Below are 19352 nucleotides of genomic sequence, written 5' to 3'. Positions count from 1 at the left end.
CAGGCCTCTCCGTAGGCGCCGTGTCCTGGGGTCGCTGGAGGCGGGGCGGGATCCGGCCGGTGGGCGCCGCGGGTTCGGGTCCCGCCGCAGGCAAGGCTCGGACGCCCGGCAGTGGCCCTAAGGGAGTCTCCGCGGCTCCGAGAACCGGGTCCCCGCCGGCAGGTCGGGAGAGCTGGGGGGCGGGGCCGGAGGAGGCGCACCGCCCCTTGCGCGCCTGCGCCGCCTCCCCTCCACTGAGAGCTTCCAGTGCTCCCTCGGCTGTCAGGCGCGGTGGCCAAGTGGTAAGGCGTCGGTCTCGTAAACCGAAGATCGCGGGTTCGAACCCCGTCCGTGCCTGGGACTAGAGGTCGGACTTGGTCCTGGGGGCTCTGGCGCCCTCCTCTGTGCCATCCCTTTCGTCCACGATGGTATCTTTTACTTTTCAGATTCTGTTTAGCCGTCCTCCAGTCCCACCCCCTCCCCCATCCCCCTTCGCGGGCTCCGCGGTCACCAGCCCAGGCCGGACCAGCGGGCCAGGGTTCGCGGAACCACTTGCAGACAGGCTCGGCCCCGGGTGTACAGTGCTTTGCTGACCGTCCCGCGTCTCTTCTCCCCGGACCTCCTGCAGCCGCGCTGCGCAGGGCCCGACTGATCTCGGATCCCGGTGCTATGGGTGGGGACTGAGGCCCCGCGCGGTGTCGCCAACAGCAGATAGGGTAGGGGAAGAGCTACGGTTTCACTGGTTCGGCGTGTCTTGAGGGTGGGAGAACTTTCCAGAACGGGCGTTGGAGTTCTTGGAGCAGTGTTTTCTGGTTTCTGGTTTTTGCTTTAAAAGTGAATTTTCCACGCGATTTTTGTTGTCTGCCTTCTTGGCTAGGAAGCGAACCACTTCGTTAAGCTGGCTGGTGCGTTTTTCTTTTCCAGCCTTTGTGAACTGGCCCTTTAAATCTGGCGCCTGCCTGTGTGGTCCTTTGAAACTGGCCTCTAGCTAGTTTTGAAGCTCCTCAAGTCACTTCTAGGATAGACATGATGAGTGTCTCTCATTTCTGATATGCTACAGTCTATCTGTCCCTTTGTTCCGTTCAATTTTCTGGATTGAAAATACTACTCCAGGTGTAGTCCATTAATTGAACCTCACCCCCTCCCTCATTCTGTATCTCCTACCTCTGTTAATGTGACCCAAACACACACCTTTTTGCAGGCCTGGTCGCACAGTTGACCACATGGAGCGTAGGGTGGATTGAACGGCAGCAGAGTCTCTTTGGGGCAGTGGGGCTCAGGCAGCAAGGAAATATATTGATCTTTCCCCTGCTGAGATTCCAGGAACTGGAAGGATGCACTCGGCTTTTGAAGGGAGTCCTGAATGAGGTACCAGTGTCATTATGGAATTATTACTAAATGCAAATGGATTTTCTGGACATTCAGGGAAGGGAAGGGGAAAGTCTTGAACTACTGGGCACTGCCTTGAATCTTGTCTCTTAATTTGGATTCCTGATGAGAAGAAACTGAGACTGGGCACTGGGTTGTTTCCTGCCGTTGCTGGAGGAGAGAATTCCACCCCAACAGAGCGGGTGGATGAGCCAAGCCAAAGTCATAAAAGAGGGTCAAGGTACAGAAGAGGTCAGCATACAGATGCTGGGGGAGACATGGGCCCCCAGAAGAGATGGGCAAGAGACAGGGGTCAAGCAGGGATCCCAGGTCAAGGTTGGTGAGAGGAGAGGGGAGTGAAGGCAGGACAGATACAAGCACCAGGGTGAGCGTGGGAGCCGAGAGGCCTAGCAAATTACCTTCAAGGCCCACAGGTATCCACACTCACCTCCCTGGGGCTGGAAGGGGGCGGGCAGAAGCAGACAGGACCCCTGTGTGGAGTTTATTCTATGACCCCTATTAAATCACTTACATGCTCCACACTTCAGCTTCCTTAGTTGCAAAATTTGAAAGTCGACAGAGATGTTTCCTAAATGTCTTGTGACTTGAATTCTTAGTTTCTACCTCGGAGCCTGCCCTTGGAGAAGCCAGGGGGCCTCGGGGTGCCCCACCCATTTCTCTCATGGCTGCCCAGGTGGTGAATCATAGTAGCCCCCGTGATTCTGGTGGGGCCTGGTCATTACGCCTCATGATGAAATCTCTATGGCCCTGGTCGCCCATCCAGAGTTACAGTCAGAGCTGCAAAGACCCTCCCCCCTAGCAGGTTCCCCCTGTTCCAACCTCCCCACACTGGCTCCCCTCATGTCTCAGACAAACACAGGGCCTCTGGTACTGGCAGTTGGAGAGCCACGTAGGCAGGCACGGCCATTTGTGGGCAGCTAAAACCTCCAGGATATTTTTAAAAATATAAACTACTTTGGGTCAGCCTACTTCCTTCCTGCGAGTGAATAATATTATTTAACTTAAAAGCAGAATTTGGCAAGTATATATATTTTGCTTCGTGCCTCCTCAGTTTTAGTCCAGTATTTCAGCCTGGAGATACCTATTTTTAAATCTTTTATTGTACAATAAAATACAGATTTCACACAAATCAAGTGACTATCTTAATGAGTTATAAGCAGACCCCCCACCCAGGTCAGAGAACCATGCCAGACACCCAGAAACCTCTATCATGTGCCCCCCTCCCAATCACACCCCACCCCCACAGCCAGAAGCAACCATAACCCCTACTTTTATAGCAATCACGTCCTTGCATTTTAACTTATCATCTAATTGTGCATCTTTTGTGTGTGTGTGTGAGTGTGTGTGTGTGTATAAGGCAGCACTCAGTGGCATATGGAGATTCCCAGGCTAGGGGTCTAATCAGAGCTGTAGCTACCAGCTTTCACCACAGCCACAGCAACACCAGATCCGAGTTGCATCTGCGACTATACCATAGCTCACGGCAATGCTGGATCCTTAACCCACTTGGCAAGGCCAGGGATCGAACCCACAACTTTATGGATGCTAGTCGGCTTTGTTAACTGCTGAGCCACAGCGGGAACTCCTAATTGTGCATCTTTACATCTTCGTACCTTACAGTTTAACCTTATAAGTTGCCCTTTGTAAAAAAATTTTTACGTCAGCAGCACCTGTGGCATATGGAAGTTCCATGGCCAGGGACTGACTCTGAACTGCAGCTGCAGCAACGCTGGATCCTTTAACCCACTCTGTCATGCCCAGGTGCTTCCACCACAACCCTAGTCACTGTAGTTGGGTTCTTAACCCACTGTACCACAGCGGGAACTCCATAAATTGTCCATTTTAAAAACTGATGTATCTTTTAAGCTTTTTATTCCCCCCTAACCACTAGCATTCCCTTCCTACCCTTTTGTTTCCTTGCAGTGTGTCTGTTGAGGAACCTGGCCCGTATGACCTGGAGAATTTCTATAGTCTAGACCTTGCCGACTGCAGACTCTTGTACAGTTCAAGTTCCTCTGCCCCTGATATTCCCTGTGAATTAGCAGCTTGATCCAGACACTGGATCAGAGCCAGATTCCATCCCTTTGACGAGACTCAGGCATCGCCTCCTCTGAGAAACCTCTGATTCCCCAGGTAATGAGAAACAGCTCTTGTCTGGGACCCCACTGTGAGTCTCACATCTGAGCTAGGAGGGCTCTCAGGGCTGGGACAGTGTCTTGCTCGCTTGTGTCTGTGTTTCCAGCCCCTGGTACAGAGACAGGACTCCGGCCCAAGAAAGGACCCTGCTTGAAGGGTGGGGGAGGTGTTCCCTGATGAAGTGACGTCATGGCTGGGCTCTGGGCACAAGATCTTGGCTCTTTCTGCCTTCATTCGGTCATCTTGAACATGCATGATCCAGGTTACAGCTAATCAGGAAGACATGATTTTCTTTTCCTCTCCCTTCCGTTGGCTCCTCTGACCTTGCACGCAAAATGGAATGTCATGGAGTTCCCATCGAGGTGCAGTGGTTAACGAATCTGGCTAGGAACCACGAGGTTGCAGGTTTGATCCCTGGCCTTGCTCAGTGGGTTAAGGATCCGGTATTGCTGTGAGCTGTAGTATGGGTCGCAGATGTGGCTCAGATCCCGCGTTGCTGTGGCTCTGGCGTAGGCTGGCGGCTACAGCTCCAATTAGACCCCTCAGGAGCGGCTCAAGAAAAAGCAGAAAGACAAAAAACCCCAAAACAACAACAACAAAAAAACCCCCAAAAATGGAATTTCAAATTAAGAAACAGGAGTTCCCACTGTGGCTCTGTGGGTTAAGAACCTAACTCTGCATCTTTGAGGACGCAGCTTGATTCCTGGCCTCGCTAAGTGGGTTAAGAATCTGCTGCAAACCACAGCACAGGCCACAGACGTGGCTCGGATTCGGCATTGCTAGGACTGTGGCCTAGGCCTGCGCTGCAGCTGCCGTTTGACCCCCAGCCTGGAAACATCCATATGCCGCAGGTGCAGCTGTAAAAGACAAAAAATGAGAGAGAGGGAGAGAGGAGAGAGAAACAAATATTCTCTCTTTATGGCTTTATAAGCAGATGCTAAAGGTCCTACCCCATCCTTTGGGACAAAATTTGCCAGTTTAGAATCATGGACGGATAGGAATAAAAGTAAACACCCAACCCTCTCATTTAAATTACAGCCACAGGAGTTCCTGCCGTGGCACAGCTGAAACGAATCCAACTAGGAACCATGAGGTTGCGGTTTGATCCCTGGCCTCACTCAGTGGGTTAAGGATTCCTTGTTGCCGTGAGCTGTGGTGCAGGTCGAAGATGTGGCTTGGATCCTATATTGTTGTGGCTCTGGTGTAGGCCGGCAGCTACAGCTCCGATGAGACCCCTAGCCTGGGGACCTCCATGTGCTGTGGGTGCGGCCCTGAAAAGCAAAATAAATAAATACGTAAATAACTAACAGCCACAGAGACAGGCAGAAAGAAAGGAAGTGACTTGTGTAAGGTCATCTAGAAAGTCTACCTTTCTGACGAAGGTTAAGCTCTCCTACAGGACAGGCACAAATCTGCTTGGCAAAGTCATCAGGTAGCCACCTGACAGGTACCCAGGAGATGGCTTCATCTCCTTGCCAGCCTGGCCTGTGGGCCAAGCAGCCACTCCACTTGTCTAATATTTGCCCCTGATCAATAGGAAAAGCACAGAATCCCTAGGCTTGAGCCCAGGACTCTGGCTGTGGAGGATGGCAGGGACACAGCACTTCCTGTCAATGGTTGGATTCCTCAGGAGACAGACCCCTCGATCTTCTGAACCAAGGACTCTCCCATCTTCTGGGCACTTCCCCGCCCATGGAAAGCCTTTCTGAGAATGCTGAGTGAGGAGTTCCCGTTGTGGCTCAGTGGTAATGAACCCAACTAGTATTCCTGAGGATGTAGGTTCCATCCCTGGCCTTGCTCAGGATCCGGTGTTGCTGTGAGCTGCAGTGTAGTTCGCAGATGTGGCTTGGATCTGGTCTTGCGGTGCCGTGGCAGAGGCTGGCAGCTGCAGCTCCAATTTGACTCCTGGCCTGGGAACATCCCTTCGTCTTGGGTGTGGCCCTAAAAAAAGAGTAGAACGCTGACTTATGCGAGGGTCTGGGATTCTGAGCAGCAAGGCTCCTGATTGGCCTGACTTACCAGGAGCTGCCCATCACCCTCTCAGCCTCACTCCTTGGGTCATGTTCAGAGGATGCAACAAAGAGTGTTAGACCCACCTGCCTCCCCCTGCACCCCCCGAATGGGCAGGAAAACAGAATCCAGCTTGAAGCACTGCCTTAGGGACTTTACTCCTCTGCTGCTTCTTGCATGCAAGGGTTGTCTTCTCTTTTCCAGAGAAGCTGGGAAAAATCACAGAGGAGATAGCATCCCAGGTTTGTGATGAAACGGAGGCCCCGAGGCAGACTCTAGTTTATCAGAGGAACTGAAAGGGTCTTGGATATGACAAAATCAGTGATTCCAACGTGGCTTTTCTGCTGTAAAGATTTCATGCCTAAGCCTGTCACCTGTCTTTCCCCGGAGCCCTGGGGCTGTCCCTCTGTCCAAGCCAGGTAGCTGTGATGGCTTGTAAAAGCGATGTACATAAAGTGCCACTTGAGCGAAATCTGTGGAGCAAATCAGCCCCATGAACCCCACAGTCGCGTACGAAATACTTCCCTCGCGGCCCTTCGGTCTCTCTGGTCCCCAGGATCCCTGTGACTTCTGTCCGAGCGCTTTCTGACTGACGGCAGGAAGTTGAAAAGAACCCGAACCATCGTGATGATCGGAGTGTCGTCTGATAGGTCCAGAGGCGGAAGTGGGGTGGAAAGAGCTCGGTACAGAGTGACTTTGGGTAAATCATTTCATCTCCCCAAGCCCAGCTTCCGTATGGGGAAAATCGGGGTTCTCCTTCCTGCCCTGCCACGTCACAGCCCTTCACGCCTTGCTAGAGAGATGGCAGGTGTCCCTTATGAGCAGAGACTCAATACCGTCACCTGGGCTTGATGTCAAATACGATGCACGGTTTGGGCCTTGGAGGCCACAGTGAATGGGGCCCTCCTGCCCTGGGCAGGGGTTACTCAGCAGGTGCTGGAGGGGGGCCTCTGTGTGAGAGGGGCACCCTAGGGGGCCCTGGGGAGGGGAGGGTTGGGGACAGCCAAGCCCATCGAGTAGAGGCAAAGCTGGGCTCTCAGGGCAGTGTGAGCAGGTGGGAAATGCTCTCAGCACATCCTTGCTGGGAGCCCGTATTCTGTGCACGGGATATGTGCCTGAAAGAGACAAGAAGTCCTTGGAGTTCCCGTTGTGGCGCAGTGGTTAACGAATCCGACTAGGAACCATGAGGTTGTGGGTTCGGTCCCTGCCCTTGCTCAGTGGGTTAACGATCCGGCGTTGCCGTGAGCTGTGGTGTAGGTTGCAGACGCGGCTCGGATCCCGCGTTGCTGGGGCTCTGGCGTAGGCCGGTGGCTACAGCTCCGATTCGACCACTAGCCTGGGAACCTCCATATGCCGCGGGAGCGGCCCAAGAAATAGCAACAACAACAACAACAACAAAAGACAAAAAAAAAGTCCTGCCCCCGTGGAGCTTACATTCTGGGCACTGGAGGCAAAGACCAATAGCAGGGAGACAGAACCCCAAAGGAGTCATGATCGTGGCACATTAGAGGGGACAAGGGCTATGGAAGGGGGAAAATGCTGGGTTGGGATGAAGAAGTGATGGAAAGGAGGGCTGCAGTTTAAACTAGAGCAGGAGTTCCCATTGTGGCTCAGGGGGTTAAGAACTTGGCGTTATCTCCTCGAGGGTGTGGGTTAGATCCCTGGCCTTGTTCAGTGGGTACCAGATGCAGACTGGAGTTGGTGATGTTGTGACCATGGTGTAGGCCGGCAGCTGCAGCTCCGTTTCGATCCCTAGCCTGGAAACTTCCATATGCCACAGGTGTGGCTGTAAAAAGAGAAAATGAAACAGAGCAGCCAGGAGTTCCCGTCATGGCTCAGTAGTTAATAAACCCTACTAGTATCCATGAGGTTTCGGGTTCGATTCCTGGCCTGGCTTGGTGGGTTAAGGATCCGGCATTGGTGTGAGCTGTGGTGTAGGTTGACGTTGTGGCTCGGATCCTGCATGACTGTGGCTGTGGCATAGGCTGGCAGCTGTAGCTCCCATTCAACCCCTAGCCTGGGAACCTCCATATGCCGCGCCACGGGTGAGGCCCTAAAAAGATAAAAGACAAAACAGAGCAGCTAGCAAAGACCTAAGCAAAGAATTTAGTGAGGGGAGCCAGAGGACAAACAAGGTCAGTGTCTCCAGCTCTAGGAGGTATTTGTTCCCAAGGCAGATTGATCTCTCCCAGCCAGAGAGATGGATGTGTGTGGCAGGGTGGTCGGGACATTAAGGTTGTGTCACAGAGTTCCCATTGTGGCCCACAGGAAACAAACCTGACTAGTATCCATGAGGATGTGGGTTTGATCCCTGGCCTCGCTTGGGGGGTCGGGGATCCAGTATTGCCGTGAGCTGTGGTGTAGGTCACAGACATGGCTCGGATCTGGTGTTGTGGCAGCTGTAGCTCTGATGAGACCCCCTAGCCTGGGAACTTCCATATGCCATGGGTGTGGCCCTAAAAAGCAAAAAAAAAAAAAAAAAGATTGTGTCACACCGCATCCCCTGGCCCCACCTCAGAGGCTCTGAGGTCAGCTTGCTAAGGAGCCTGACTCCTGCAGGTCATTTGTGGCGGTGGAGGGTGGGGTGGGTGGGGGGGAAATAGGGCAGAAACCACAGGGCCAGGGCCAACTTGGAGGGGTGGGTTACCCTGTGGGAAGGGCAAACAGGGTGTGAATGCCATGGAGCTGGGGTCTCTCTGAGATTTGCTCAGAGCCGGCTGCTGGGAGGTGCACTGGACCAGCGAGGAGAGGGGCTGCTCTCAGCCCACACCAAGTGGCCAAGTGACCTGGCAAGGAATTTCACCTTAAAACGTGGGCAATAATAACACCTACGACCTAGGGTCATTGTGAGAGTGACAGGAGAAGCACAGGGTCTTGGCACTGAGACGTTGCTTACCCCCTGCGAGCTTCCCTCATCACCACATGGCACGTTCTCTAAGGCACATGTTCTTTAACTCGCCTTTGATTAGCTTATTTCATGGCGGCTCAGCGGGTCAAGGATCCAGCATTATCACTGCAGCGGCTCAGGTCGCTGCTGTCAGGTTTGATCCCTGGCTCTGGCACGATCCTTGGCTCGGGAACTTCCACGTGCCAAGGGACGTGGCCAAACACACACACACACACAGCATATTTTCAACCTAAAATCATCTCAACATATGAGCACCGCACTTTGGGATACACAGGTAGGGAGCATCATTGTGAAAGCAGTTTCTGAAAGCTGGGAGCCAACACAACTGTGAGACTCAGCCCAACCCTCTCAGGGTCCCCCTCCGCCCCTGGAGGCAGGCTCAGTCCAACCGCCCCGTTTTCTGAATTCTTGGGGTTGACCTTCCCATGGTGGCCACCTCGAGAAGCAAAGGACAGGCCCTGTCTGCTGGTGGACTAGCTTGGGTCCTTTCCAGCGGAGGAGGCCAGGGCCCGGTGTATGTATCTTTTCTCTTGTGAGCCGTATCCTGATGCCGCCCCAAGTTTGCAGAATTTCCTTTCTTGTCCAGCTTTGATTCCATTGATGGGATTAGGTGCCCCCCACGGCCACGGCCTTTGATGTGGTCAGGGGGTAGCAGGGAGATTTCAAGCTCAGGGAGCAAATCTTAATCTTCTGCCGGCTTCTCTGGGATCAGGGCTGGGGTAAACCCATTACATCCCTGCCCTTTCATCCCCCCAGGACACCGGCTCCTCCAGGCTCCTCAAGTCTCAGAGAGCCAAAGGGTTTGTCAGCTTTAGAGAGAGCAAAAAAAGGGGAAGAGAAAGCAAAGCATGAACCCCAGACCCCCTCCAGCCCTGGCAGCATCACCAGCAATGTCAGGGCATCTTCCTCTTTCTTCCCTTCTAATCCTGAACTCCCACAAAATGGGGATTACAGAAGCTTGGGGCCAGAAGCCCGCTCTGCCCCAGCCCCCTGCACCTCTGCCGGTGCCTGGCTGCCATCTGCCCTCCATCCCTCCCAGAGCCGCTGTCTCCTGGGCGCCCCTGCTCCTGCTCTTCTGTCTGTCCTGTCCTGGGACCTCCATGTGGGGGCTGGGGCGAGCCGGCAAATCTCACAGATAAACCGTTCAGCCCCCACCACAGTGAAGTTTTAAGGCATGATTTGGATCGGTGAAGCCGGACCAGAGAAGGCAAGACCATAGCCCGTATCTCCCCGCGCTACAAGCAGGTATGTCTCATTATTTAAATCCAACCTGACTTCGAGGCTTCATCTGAAGAGAGGCAGGGGAACTCAATCTCAGTTATTATAGTTTACCCATCACTCCCTCCGCCATGGTCCCTGGGGTGCTGGGCTGCTTGAGGATGGGGATTTTGGCTGAGGGCTATGGTTGCCCCCGGCTGCTCTCATGGGAGACATGCGGTTGCTCCCCCCGGGGTCCTGGCGTCTCGGGAGACAGAGGGAACGGGGAAGCAGCTCCCCACTAGAGGGGATTCCACCGACCTCCGAGCCCTGCCCAGTCTTGGGAAAGCGCTCTCTCGACCTTGAAAGCTTCTCTGTACCATCCTTCCTCCTTAGAGTTCCCTTAAAGGAACTCAGGTCTTCCGAAAGCACAGCCGGGAAGAGAGGTTGTAAGCGGGCCAGTGGAAGGGGGAGTGGAAAACGCAAAATTAACATCTCAAAAAGCGTGTTGCAGGGCGCTGTCCTCAGCGCTTGACGTTTACCATCTCATCGGTTTGCCAACAAAGCCTCGCCGGAAGGGCCTAGCCGGCCCCAGGTTGCAGGTGGGGAGGTTGAGGCCGCTGCAGGAGCGCTGCGCCCGGCAGGGGACGCGACCCGGGAGCAGAGCGGCCGGCAGGGGGCTCTCCGCGCCGGCCTTCGCGGGAGGAATCGCTGGCAGCGGCTCGGACCGGTCAGAGGAAGAAAAGGGAAAATTACTGGAGCTCGGGGGCGGGAAGGGCTGCGTGACAGCGTGGAAGGCACTCGAGACTGTCGAGTCGGGCAGCCCGCGCCCGGACTCGATTCCCGGGGCGGCTCAGACAGCCCGCGAGAGGGCCGCCCGGGTCCCCACCCCCAGCCCGGGTGTCCTCCGCCGGTGCCGCAGGCTGGAGCGGGCTCCGCGGCCGGGGGCGGGGGCGGCGCCGCCGAGAGGCGGGCGGAGGGCGGGCCGGGGCGGGGCGCGTCCGCTTGGCTCCGGGAGGCGGTGCGGGCGGGCGCTGGCCGCGTCCGCCCGCCGGGAGCCGCGGGGCGCGCAGCCTTCCTGATGTGTCACCAGCACGTGGAGCCAGCTCGGGCCGCGCCGCAAGCGGGCGGAACTCCCCCAACTTTCGAAGGGTCTCGCTGCCCCGCTCCTCTCCCCGCGGCGCCGGGCTCGCGCTCCTTGGGGAGGGGGCGGCGCCGGCCCCCAGGTCCCGGGCAGGTTGAGCGAGGTCCCGGGCCCCGGCCCCCGGCCCCCAGCCCGGCGCGTGTGGGGCGTCCGGAACGTCGGGGCGCCGGGCCGGGCTGGCGGCTGCTCCCCCTGAGCCCCGGTGGCGGCGCGGGCTCGGCGGTGCGGGAGGGCGCGGCCTGCAGTGCGAGCGGCCCGGCCGGCCCTGCGACCGGCGGATCAGAGCGCAGGTAACCCAGGCGGCGCGGAGCTGGGCCTCGCGGGCGCGGCGTGGGATCGTGGCGAAGTTTCTCGGCGTGTAACTCTTGCGCTGGGCGGCGGGTGGAGGATGGGGAAAGGCTAGGTCCCCGCACCTCCCCCACCCCGCACTGTCCCTCGGTCTGCGCCCGGGCAGCCCGGGGGTGGCCTGGGCGCCGCGGCGCGCCAGGCGTCGTGTAACCCTTCGGGGGCTGGTCTCGGAGCCCCGCGGGTCGAGGTCTGGCGAGCCGGATGCCGCCTTTGGGGGACGCCGCTGGGGGAAAACGCAGAGTCTCGGCCGAGCAGAGCGCGTGGAAAGCGGGCCGGATCTCGCCCGAGGGAGCCCGTCGGGGGCGCAGCCCGAGTCCGAGACGCGCGGGAGCTGAGGGCTGGGTCTTTGCGGGCGAGATGAGGGTGTTGGTTCAACTGGCCTACAAAGTCCCAGTCCTCGGCCCCCAGGACCGACGGCTCCTCTTCTCCCCTCCCCGGCTTTCTCCCCCCGGCGGGCGCGAGCTCGGCTCCCAGGTGGGCCAGGGACCCCGGTCGGGCCGCACTTCGCGGATCCGCTCTGGAGGTGGGCTGGCAAGGCGCGCTCGCCTCGCGCTTTGTTCGGAGGTTCGAGGGATCCCTGTGCTTGGCGGGAGCAATTGGAATGGGCTCGGAAACTCGAGCTGGTCACTGCGTGCGGCTCGTGTCCTACGGGTGGAGCTGGATCCCCGCCGCGGTCGACCTGGAAGGAGGGGAAAGAGGGCGCCCCTCTCCCTAACCCGCGGAGCTCCCCTTGCCAGAGCCGCAACCCCTTGAGCTTGGGGTTGCTGAGGGCCGGCCGAGGTCTAGAGGTGCCCCTGGGAACATGGGACAGGATGTGGAGGGTTTTGCCCCTGTCCCCGCGCCCCTCCACCATTTCTTTAAAGATGCGTCTTTGCGGGTGTGTTTCTAATGGCTGGTCTTTTGTTCCCTGACAAATGCAACATAATGCTGACCCGCCCTGAGTCCTCTTCAAGTTTTAATGCTGAGATTCACTTAAACCCTTTATCCAGTTGCTACGTTCCTATCTAATTCCCGCAGAAGAAAAACCCCATTAACCCCAGAAAGCTCGGGTTTGCCTGGTGCTGGAACTTTTTGTTTATTTGTATTTATTTGCATTGTGTTTGGCTGTCTTGGCAGTGGGGGCCTTGGAAAAACATTCGGGAACACGCAGTGAGGTGACCTGAACCGTGTGAAGGGCCAGGTGACAAAATAGGACACTTGGAGCCCCTTTCTGGCTTTGGAAAGCAGGAGAGGTTTCTAGAAGCAGGGAGGAGCGGCCGGGAGAAATCCGCCTAGCCAGACCGGCCCACCTCTCCCGAAGTGGTGGAAGGTTTTTCTAGAGGCATCTCCGACTTCTGTGGGCCTGTGTAGAGGAGATCCTGCCTCACCTGTGTCCCTGCAGTGAGGAGGCCTGTGAGAAAAGGAGCCCCAGGGGCTGTGGGGGCCACTGAGGCAGGGTTGGGCTTGTGAGCCCAGGAGCGTGCTCTTGGCTGGCATTTTTTTTTCCGTGTGAGCTTTGTCCCGCCGGCTCGAACCAGTGGACCATGCAGACACCGGAATTGTGGGAGCAGAAGGGTTTCTTTGGCCATGCACCTAAGCCTACAGGCATCTTGACCAATGCTAAGTTTTGAAGCAAGATCCCCTCGGAGGGGAGAGGATTCCACACCGGTGGGAGCTTCAGCTGGAGGCGCTGCCCTGATTAAGGAGCGTGCTGTGGAATCACGTTGGGAAAACCAAGTTCTCCCTTTGAACCCGTGCCTCTCCCTGCCCTGGGGATCAGTATCTTAAATTCAGTGAAGTGGAAATCTCCAGAATATTGTGTGGTCGTAAAACATAAAACACTCGCAGGACTGGTCTGGAGCAACGAGATGCAGAAAAGCTTTGCAGCCACCCTGGAGGGGACAGGTGTGGGGAGAGGGGCAGAAATCCCTGAGCGGAAAGGATTAGGAGCCGGGCAGCCCCTGGGGCCGCCCCTGGCCTGGCCCAGGTGGCCAGCAGTCTTCCCTCAGGCGGGGCCCTGTTCCCTGGGGCTCTCCAGGGTTTTCGGGATTTTTAGGAAATGCCTCTGGGCTTCATTTCTTTGGGGGGAAGTGAGTGATTAGGTTTTTCCTTTGCAAGATGTGACTGAGTCAGCTCTGCAGTGAGCTGGCCCGGCCTTCAGGAGCCGATCTGTGCTACGAGTTAAGCCCTTGTCGTATTTAGGCATTGTGTTTTAGATGAGAGCTTTTTAGATTTCGTTTGAATTCTAGTTTCCTGAAGCAGATGCCTCCGTCCTCCCCCACTCCTCACCCCAATCCATCCCTCCAAGCTGGGTACCTCGCAGGCAACTTCACGGCGGAAGTGGCTTAAATAGCAGACTTGTTTGCCCTGGAGCCGGCGTCAGGAAGCCGCTAAATGCAAGGTGGGAGGAAGCTGATGGGAGGGTAGGATTTTAGCCAGACCCCCAGGGAGACCCAGGGAGACTCCTCAAATCCAGCTGGACTCCTGGTCCTGCCTGAGGAGGAAACTTACATTCCCTCAACTCCTAAGTGAATTGCAACCTGGTGAATAATTAACTTCGCCCATTTCGCTTTTTTTTTTTTTCCTCAAAGAAAAATAATATCCCAACCTGTGAAAGATTAGAGGTCCATTTTTGTCCAGCACAGCTGGATTGACGAAGGAGCCTTGGGGGAAGGGGACCCTCTCCTCTCCTTTCCCAAGTCTGAGCAACTCTGGAAATTTCCAGACTTTGAAACCCTTCCAGGGTTTCTCTGGTGGCTCTTGGGGGCTTTGGTGGGAGGGCTGGCCTCTGAGCTGCCTCCCCAGGTCTCCTTCGGTGCCTCTGCCCCAAGCCAGGCGGTCTGCACCCTCAGCCGTGGTCACGACTCTGTTCTCCACTCTCCGTAGCGACAGCTTGGCCCTCCCTCCTGCCCAGAGTTGATTCTGCTGTCAGGCCAGTTTGCGGCTCCTTGCCCGGGATGGTAAATATTTGGCCTGTCTCTGTTCTTTTACACAAAAGAGCAGCCCTCCTGATCTGTGACAAGCCCGTGGAAGAGTTGTCTCAGAAGCAAGAGATCCATTTGGGGTTCACGCAGGGGTCTTCTCTAAGCAGCTGAGTGTGAGGGCCGTGAAGGCAGATTTGGGGTCCAGATGTGCCCTAGTTGGAGTCCTGTCTGCCACTTGCCAGTTGGGTGGCCTTTGACGAGTAACTTCCCTGTGCCCATTTCTTCCCTCGTAGATGAGGGTTCTGAGACGGCCCTTGTCACGCCGTGGTGAGGCTCGGAGCAAAAATGCAGGCACGGTGCCTGGCACACACCAGTAGACCTTCGAATGGTCCATTCTCATCACCTCGTCTCACTTTTTTTTTTTGCTTTTTAGGACTGTACCCTCGGCATGTGGAGGTTCCCAGGCGAGGGGTCTAATCAGAGCTACAGCTGCCAGCCACAGTCACAACCACGCCAGATCTGAGCCACCTCTGCAACCTACACAACAGCTCATGGCCGTGCCAGATCCTTAACCCACTACTGAGCGGGGCCAGGGATCGAACCGGCGACCTCATGGTTCCCAGTCGGATTCGTTTCCGCTGCGCCACGCTGGGAACTCCGTCTCTCTTACTTTGAATAAGGGCATGGTTCTGGCCAAGTTACTTCACCCACTGGGAACAGCAGCCTTGTAATCCTAAAGCCGGGTCCGAGCCTGTGAGTCTTTTGTCCACCAGCCACAGGCCAGACTAGGGTTACAACCACGGATAAGACGGCCCTGGCCCCTCACTACCCACCCTGATTTGTACTGTGGCTCTGAGAGCAGAAGAGGGGGATTGTGGGTCTTCTTGTGGCTGAGGCTGCAGCTCCATGGGGAAGGGTTCCCCCCAGATCTCACAGCTGCCTTTGGTGCTGCCGTAGCAGGACACCCAGCCTTCTGGGTGCAGCAGGGCCTCCCCAGGTCGGAGGCAGCAAGTGTGAGCTGTAGAACAGGACGTGGATGGGTCCTTAAAGGAACCCTGGCTGCCCAGATGGGGCCACCTCACACCTCTGCTCTGCCAAGCATGCAGCCCGAGAGGTCCCAAGACTCTGTTTCACGAAAGGGCCCCAGGAAACCCAGTGGGCCAGCCAGACACGCTCTAGAGGGGCTGGTCAAACAGGGTACAGAATCCAAGGGCTGGGAGAGAAGGAAGGAAATACTTCCAAAAAGTGCTGCAGAGTCATCATGATGGGAAATAAAAATCAGAATTTCGTTGGACTTCCTTATACTTTTTTATGGCTTGGTGACGTTTTCATTTTGAATTTCAAAACGGGAGCTTGCGATGGATCTTAATCTCTTCTCGGTGCTTTAGAGCCCTGGGCAGCGGGCAGGGTTTCCAGGGATGCAGAGCAGGTGACTTCTCACCCACTGCAGCACCCCCACCCTCCTCCCTCTGGCACAGTTTGGGGAATTTTGCAATTGCCCCGCAGCCAGACCCCTTGTGTTTGCTGCCCAGGAGGGCTGGGGAAGGAGGTGTTCTATGGAAAGAGCCATGGCCTGATTTTAACCTCAGCTCTGCCACTGTGGGTCTAAGAGCCCCCTTCTCCACCAAGTGGGGGGCTGGACCAACTGCAGTGCATGCCCCTTGTAGCCTTAGCATCCTTGGAAGAGTCTGAGCCCCGAGGCACAGAAGAGGGCACAGGGCGGGAGGGGTGGGGGAAGGATTCAGGGATGTGCAGCTGGGACATTTGAATCAATCCGAGAAGACATTGTGGTTCATTCTCAAGAAATGCTGGATTTCTGCCCTGGGGTGTGGGGTTCAAGGGAAAATGCTGGCTTCCCCTGGGTGACTGAGGCTTAAATTCTGCTCTTCCATTTTCTTTTTTTTTCCATGTCCACTGTAAGGTACTCCTCCCCTTCTGAAGACACGTCAGTTGCATTGTGGCTTATTTGCCGATGGTATCTGGTTTTCCAGGAGGCTGAAGGCAGGCATTGGAGAAAGGGTGTTCGCTTTGCAGGCTCTCCTGGGGACTTGTTGGGCGACAAGCTTTCCCCATCTGTGATGATCTGTGCCCTCCCTATGGTATGCCGCAGGGATCCACGAGAATGCCCGTGTGACACACTGGGCACATGGTGGTGGGGTGAGGCTGTGCGTGGTAGCTGCTCTTAAGTAACAGCGTGGCTCACCCCAGGGCCTGTGGGGCCAGCCAAGTAACCCCAATGAAGCTGGCCCTGAACTTGGCAAGCCTTCTTGCTGCCTCGATTTGTGGGGAGAAAAAAGATGAAAAGAAAAGCAAGTCCTTGCTGTATATGAGGCGGGTTTAGTGTTCCTCTTTCTTTAGGGAAATATGCCTGATACATCCCCTGGAGAGAGGTTGGGGGGGGGGGGAGGGTGAAGTCACTGACTTTGGTGGAGGGGGGGGGGGTTCGTTTGATCACCTATTAGTACCAGAGTCAAGATAACGTTCTCTTGGATCCTTTCCTATGGAGCTTGCGGCTGTGAGCTTAAGAACATGAGTGGGAAAAGTTTTTTTACAAATGTGTCTTAAGGAGTTCCCTGGTGGCCTAGGTAAGGATCTAGCATGGTTACTGCTGTGGCGCAGGTTCGATCCCTGGCTCGGGAACTTCTGTCTGCTGCAGACGCTAACCCCCCCCCCCCCAAAAAAAGTGTCTCTGCTCTTAGAACTAAGAAGACGGTTAAACAGATACTTGGAACCAGGACTTGTATATAAGCAAAATACTGGTCTCCAGTTTGCCTGGCCAGACCACTCGCCCCTAGCTGGTTAGTGTGGAGGGTTTTCCCTTCCCTGGCCCGAGTCTCTGTCCCTCTCCCCCTCCCGCGTCTGGTGATGGCAGGCATTTATTGTCGCTCAGGTCTGGGTGCATGCTAACCTTGGCCCAATCGCTGAATGTTAAAAACATCTGGCAAAATACGGCAGTTGGACAATGGGCCTTTTCTGTAGAGCTGGGGATAGAGACGGGCAGTGTCGGGATCCCTCTTAAGCACTGACGGCGGAAAGGGGTGGGGCCCAGGATCCTGACTCTGTAGGTAAGGGGTGGGGATGGGGGGGGGGACTCCTTAAAATAGAAGTAGGCCTGAGATCCAGCTCCTCCTGTTTCCGAGTGGGGGAGGGGGCCGCGGCCATCCTTGGCATCCTCCTTTGGTCCTTTGGGTGGCTTTCGTTGTAATTAGACAAGTCGTGACAAATAGCCCATCGCCCTCTGGGCTTGGGAGCTGTGAGGAGTCCTGCCTGGAAACCCAGCCCGGTTCACTTGGGAGCCGTAATTAGGGAAGAGAACAGTTCACGGGCCCTTGATTCAATAAAGACCCTTTTATGATGTTGGTTTTTCCCAGAAAAATCATACCACTTTGCCCCGTTTATTGCATTTAGATGTGTAATCATATTAGGACTAAGCAGCCCCAGGGACCAAAGTTACGTACTTGGGGTTTTCACCAAAGGCTGTTAGCCTGTCTTTAGAGGAAAGCGTTGTCCTCAGAGGGGAAAAAAAAAAAAAAAGGACAACGACAAGGAACATTTTTGAGGATTTTCTCTTTAGGCATTTCAAGGACGCTTTCTTCCTTCAGGGTGAGAAGCGACCCAGGGCAGGGGAAAAAAAAAAAAAAACCACCAGAAAGTGAAACTAACTCTTCCGCTGGGTGTCAGACCACAGCCCTGCGTGCCCAGCGTGGTCCCTCCCTTGTCCTTTACGATATCTGGCAGTCAGATGGGTGGCACGTGCCCGGCAGAGGGCTGGAGGCAGCGCCAGGAGGATGCTTGTGTCCTCTCCACCAGGAGTCTGGTGGCCCAGCACGTCCCCACCGCGGTGGCAGGGCTGCAGGCTGGTGTTTGCAGGTGGCAGTCCTCCGCCTCCCCCGAGCCCCTCCCTGTTAGGGCCCGCAGCCCTGACTAAATATAGTCCTGAGGTCCAGGCGGTTTTCAGTTTGTTGGAAGGGTTCGCCTGGCCCCGCCCACGGTGCCTGGCCCCGCCCACAGCGCCTGGCCGCCACCTTCCCGGGGGCATTTGGCATCCGGAGGGCACTCTCACCTGCCGGGCCCCTGCCCCCTCCCCTCTTACCTCCTTACCCCAGACCGCTAAGAGTGTTTCCCAATCGCGGAGTCAAATCCCTCCTAGAAATTTACCCAGTGCCAGGGTTAGGTAGAGAGCACCAGTGGTGTCCAGAACCTCTTTCCCAATTCGCGGTTTAGAAATCTCCGGCCGAGAGGAAATTTCTGGGAGTCATTCATGGGATTAAGAAATGGAGAGGGCGGGACCTTTCAGAATGCCAAAACCACGTGGCGTGGCGTTGAAAAGGGGGAAAATCCGCTTAATACCAGGACATCTAATGGGAGCTACTGCTGAAATAACTGAAGATAACATCCTTTAATGCAGAAGAACTGGTTTGTCTGTTGATGGATAATGCATATGAAAATATTCTTTTTGTGGGAGTTCTCTTTGTGGCTTGGCAGTTAATGAACCCGTCTAGGATCCAAGAGGATGCAGTTCGATCCCTGGCCTGGCTCAGTGGGTTAAGGATAGGGTGTTGCTGTGAGCTGTGGTGTAGGCTGGCAGCTATCGCTCCGATTCAACCCCTAGCCTGGGAACTGCTGTATGCTGTGGGAGCGGCCCTAAAAAGCATTAAAAAAAATTTATTTTTGTGTCCCTGCTTTCAAGATTTGAGGTGTGTATGTCCCACCCCAATCTTATACTTTAGACTTTCTAGGTATTTTATACTTTTTGGAAAAAGTGCTATTACATTATATATAGATATTATATAATATAAAATTGGGGATTTTTGCCTTTTTTTTTTTAATCTCTGAAGGAGTATAATTAGAACATCTGAAACCAGATTATCTGTTCGTACATTTTTCTAATTAGCTGTTAGGAATTTGTGGTGAGATAAATAATTTTAGATTTCCAGTGAAACTTTGGCCACGGGGAGGTCCCGAGGAAGTATTCCAGGGGAAAAAGAGATCACGGGAGTTCAGTTGGGGCTGCCACCTGCTCACCGGCTCCCCACCGCCCGCCCCAGGACACCTAATGGGCCTGCCCATCAGGCAGCAACAGTGACCTGAAAGGTTTTCTTTTCCTTGTTGTGAGTGAATGGAGTTGGAAAAATTACGCATTTATGTTGGCTCATTTCTCTTCCTGACAGTGGAGCTGGCAGATGAAGATTGGGTTTAAATGCTACTCTAGTAGATTGTTTTCAGCATTAATGGTGGTAGCTGTTCTCTGGAGAAAAAAGTCCTAGTGCTCTGCGTTCATTCAGTTGTATTTTCTGTGTGCCTTGTGCGGGCTTTCTGTGCCAGGCGGCCTGGGGCA

The 19352-nt window shown here is 55.3% G+C and overlaps 1 non-coding gene across 1 annotated transcript; it reads left to right on the top strand.

The window, feature by feature from the left end:
- Window positions 1-264: 264 nt before the first annotated feature.
- On the top strand, window positions 265-336 carry TRNAT-CGU (transfer RNA threonine (anticodon CGU)). The gene has a single exon. It is a non-coding gene; the product is annotated as a tRNA-Thr (tRNA).
- Window positions 337-19352: the final 19016 nt, after the last annotated feature.

This window comes from Phacochoerus africanus, chromosome 14 (assembly GCF_016906955.1).
Source record: "Phacochoerus africanus isolate WHEZ1 chromosome 14, ROS_Pafr_v1, whole genome shotgun sequence".
In the NCBI taxonomy this organism is placed as follows: Eukaryota; Metazoa; Chordata; class Mammalia; order Artiodactyla; family Suidae; genus Phacochoerus; species Phacochoerus africanus.
Note: the sequence above shows the minus strand (reverse complement) of the source record. Positions and strands in the feature narration are given on the sequence as shown.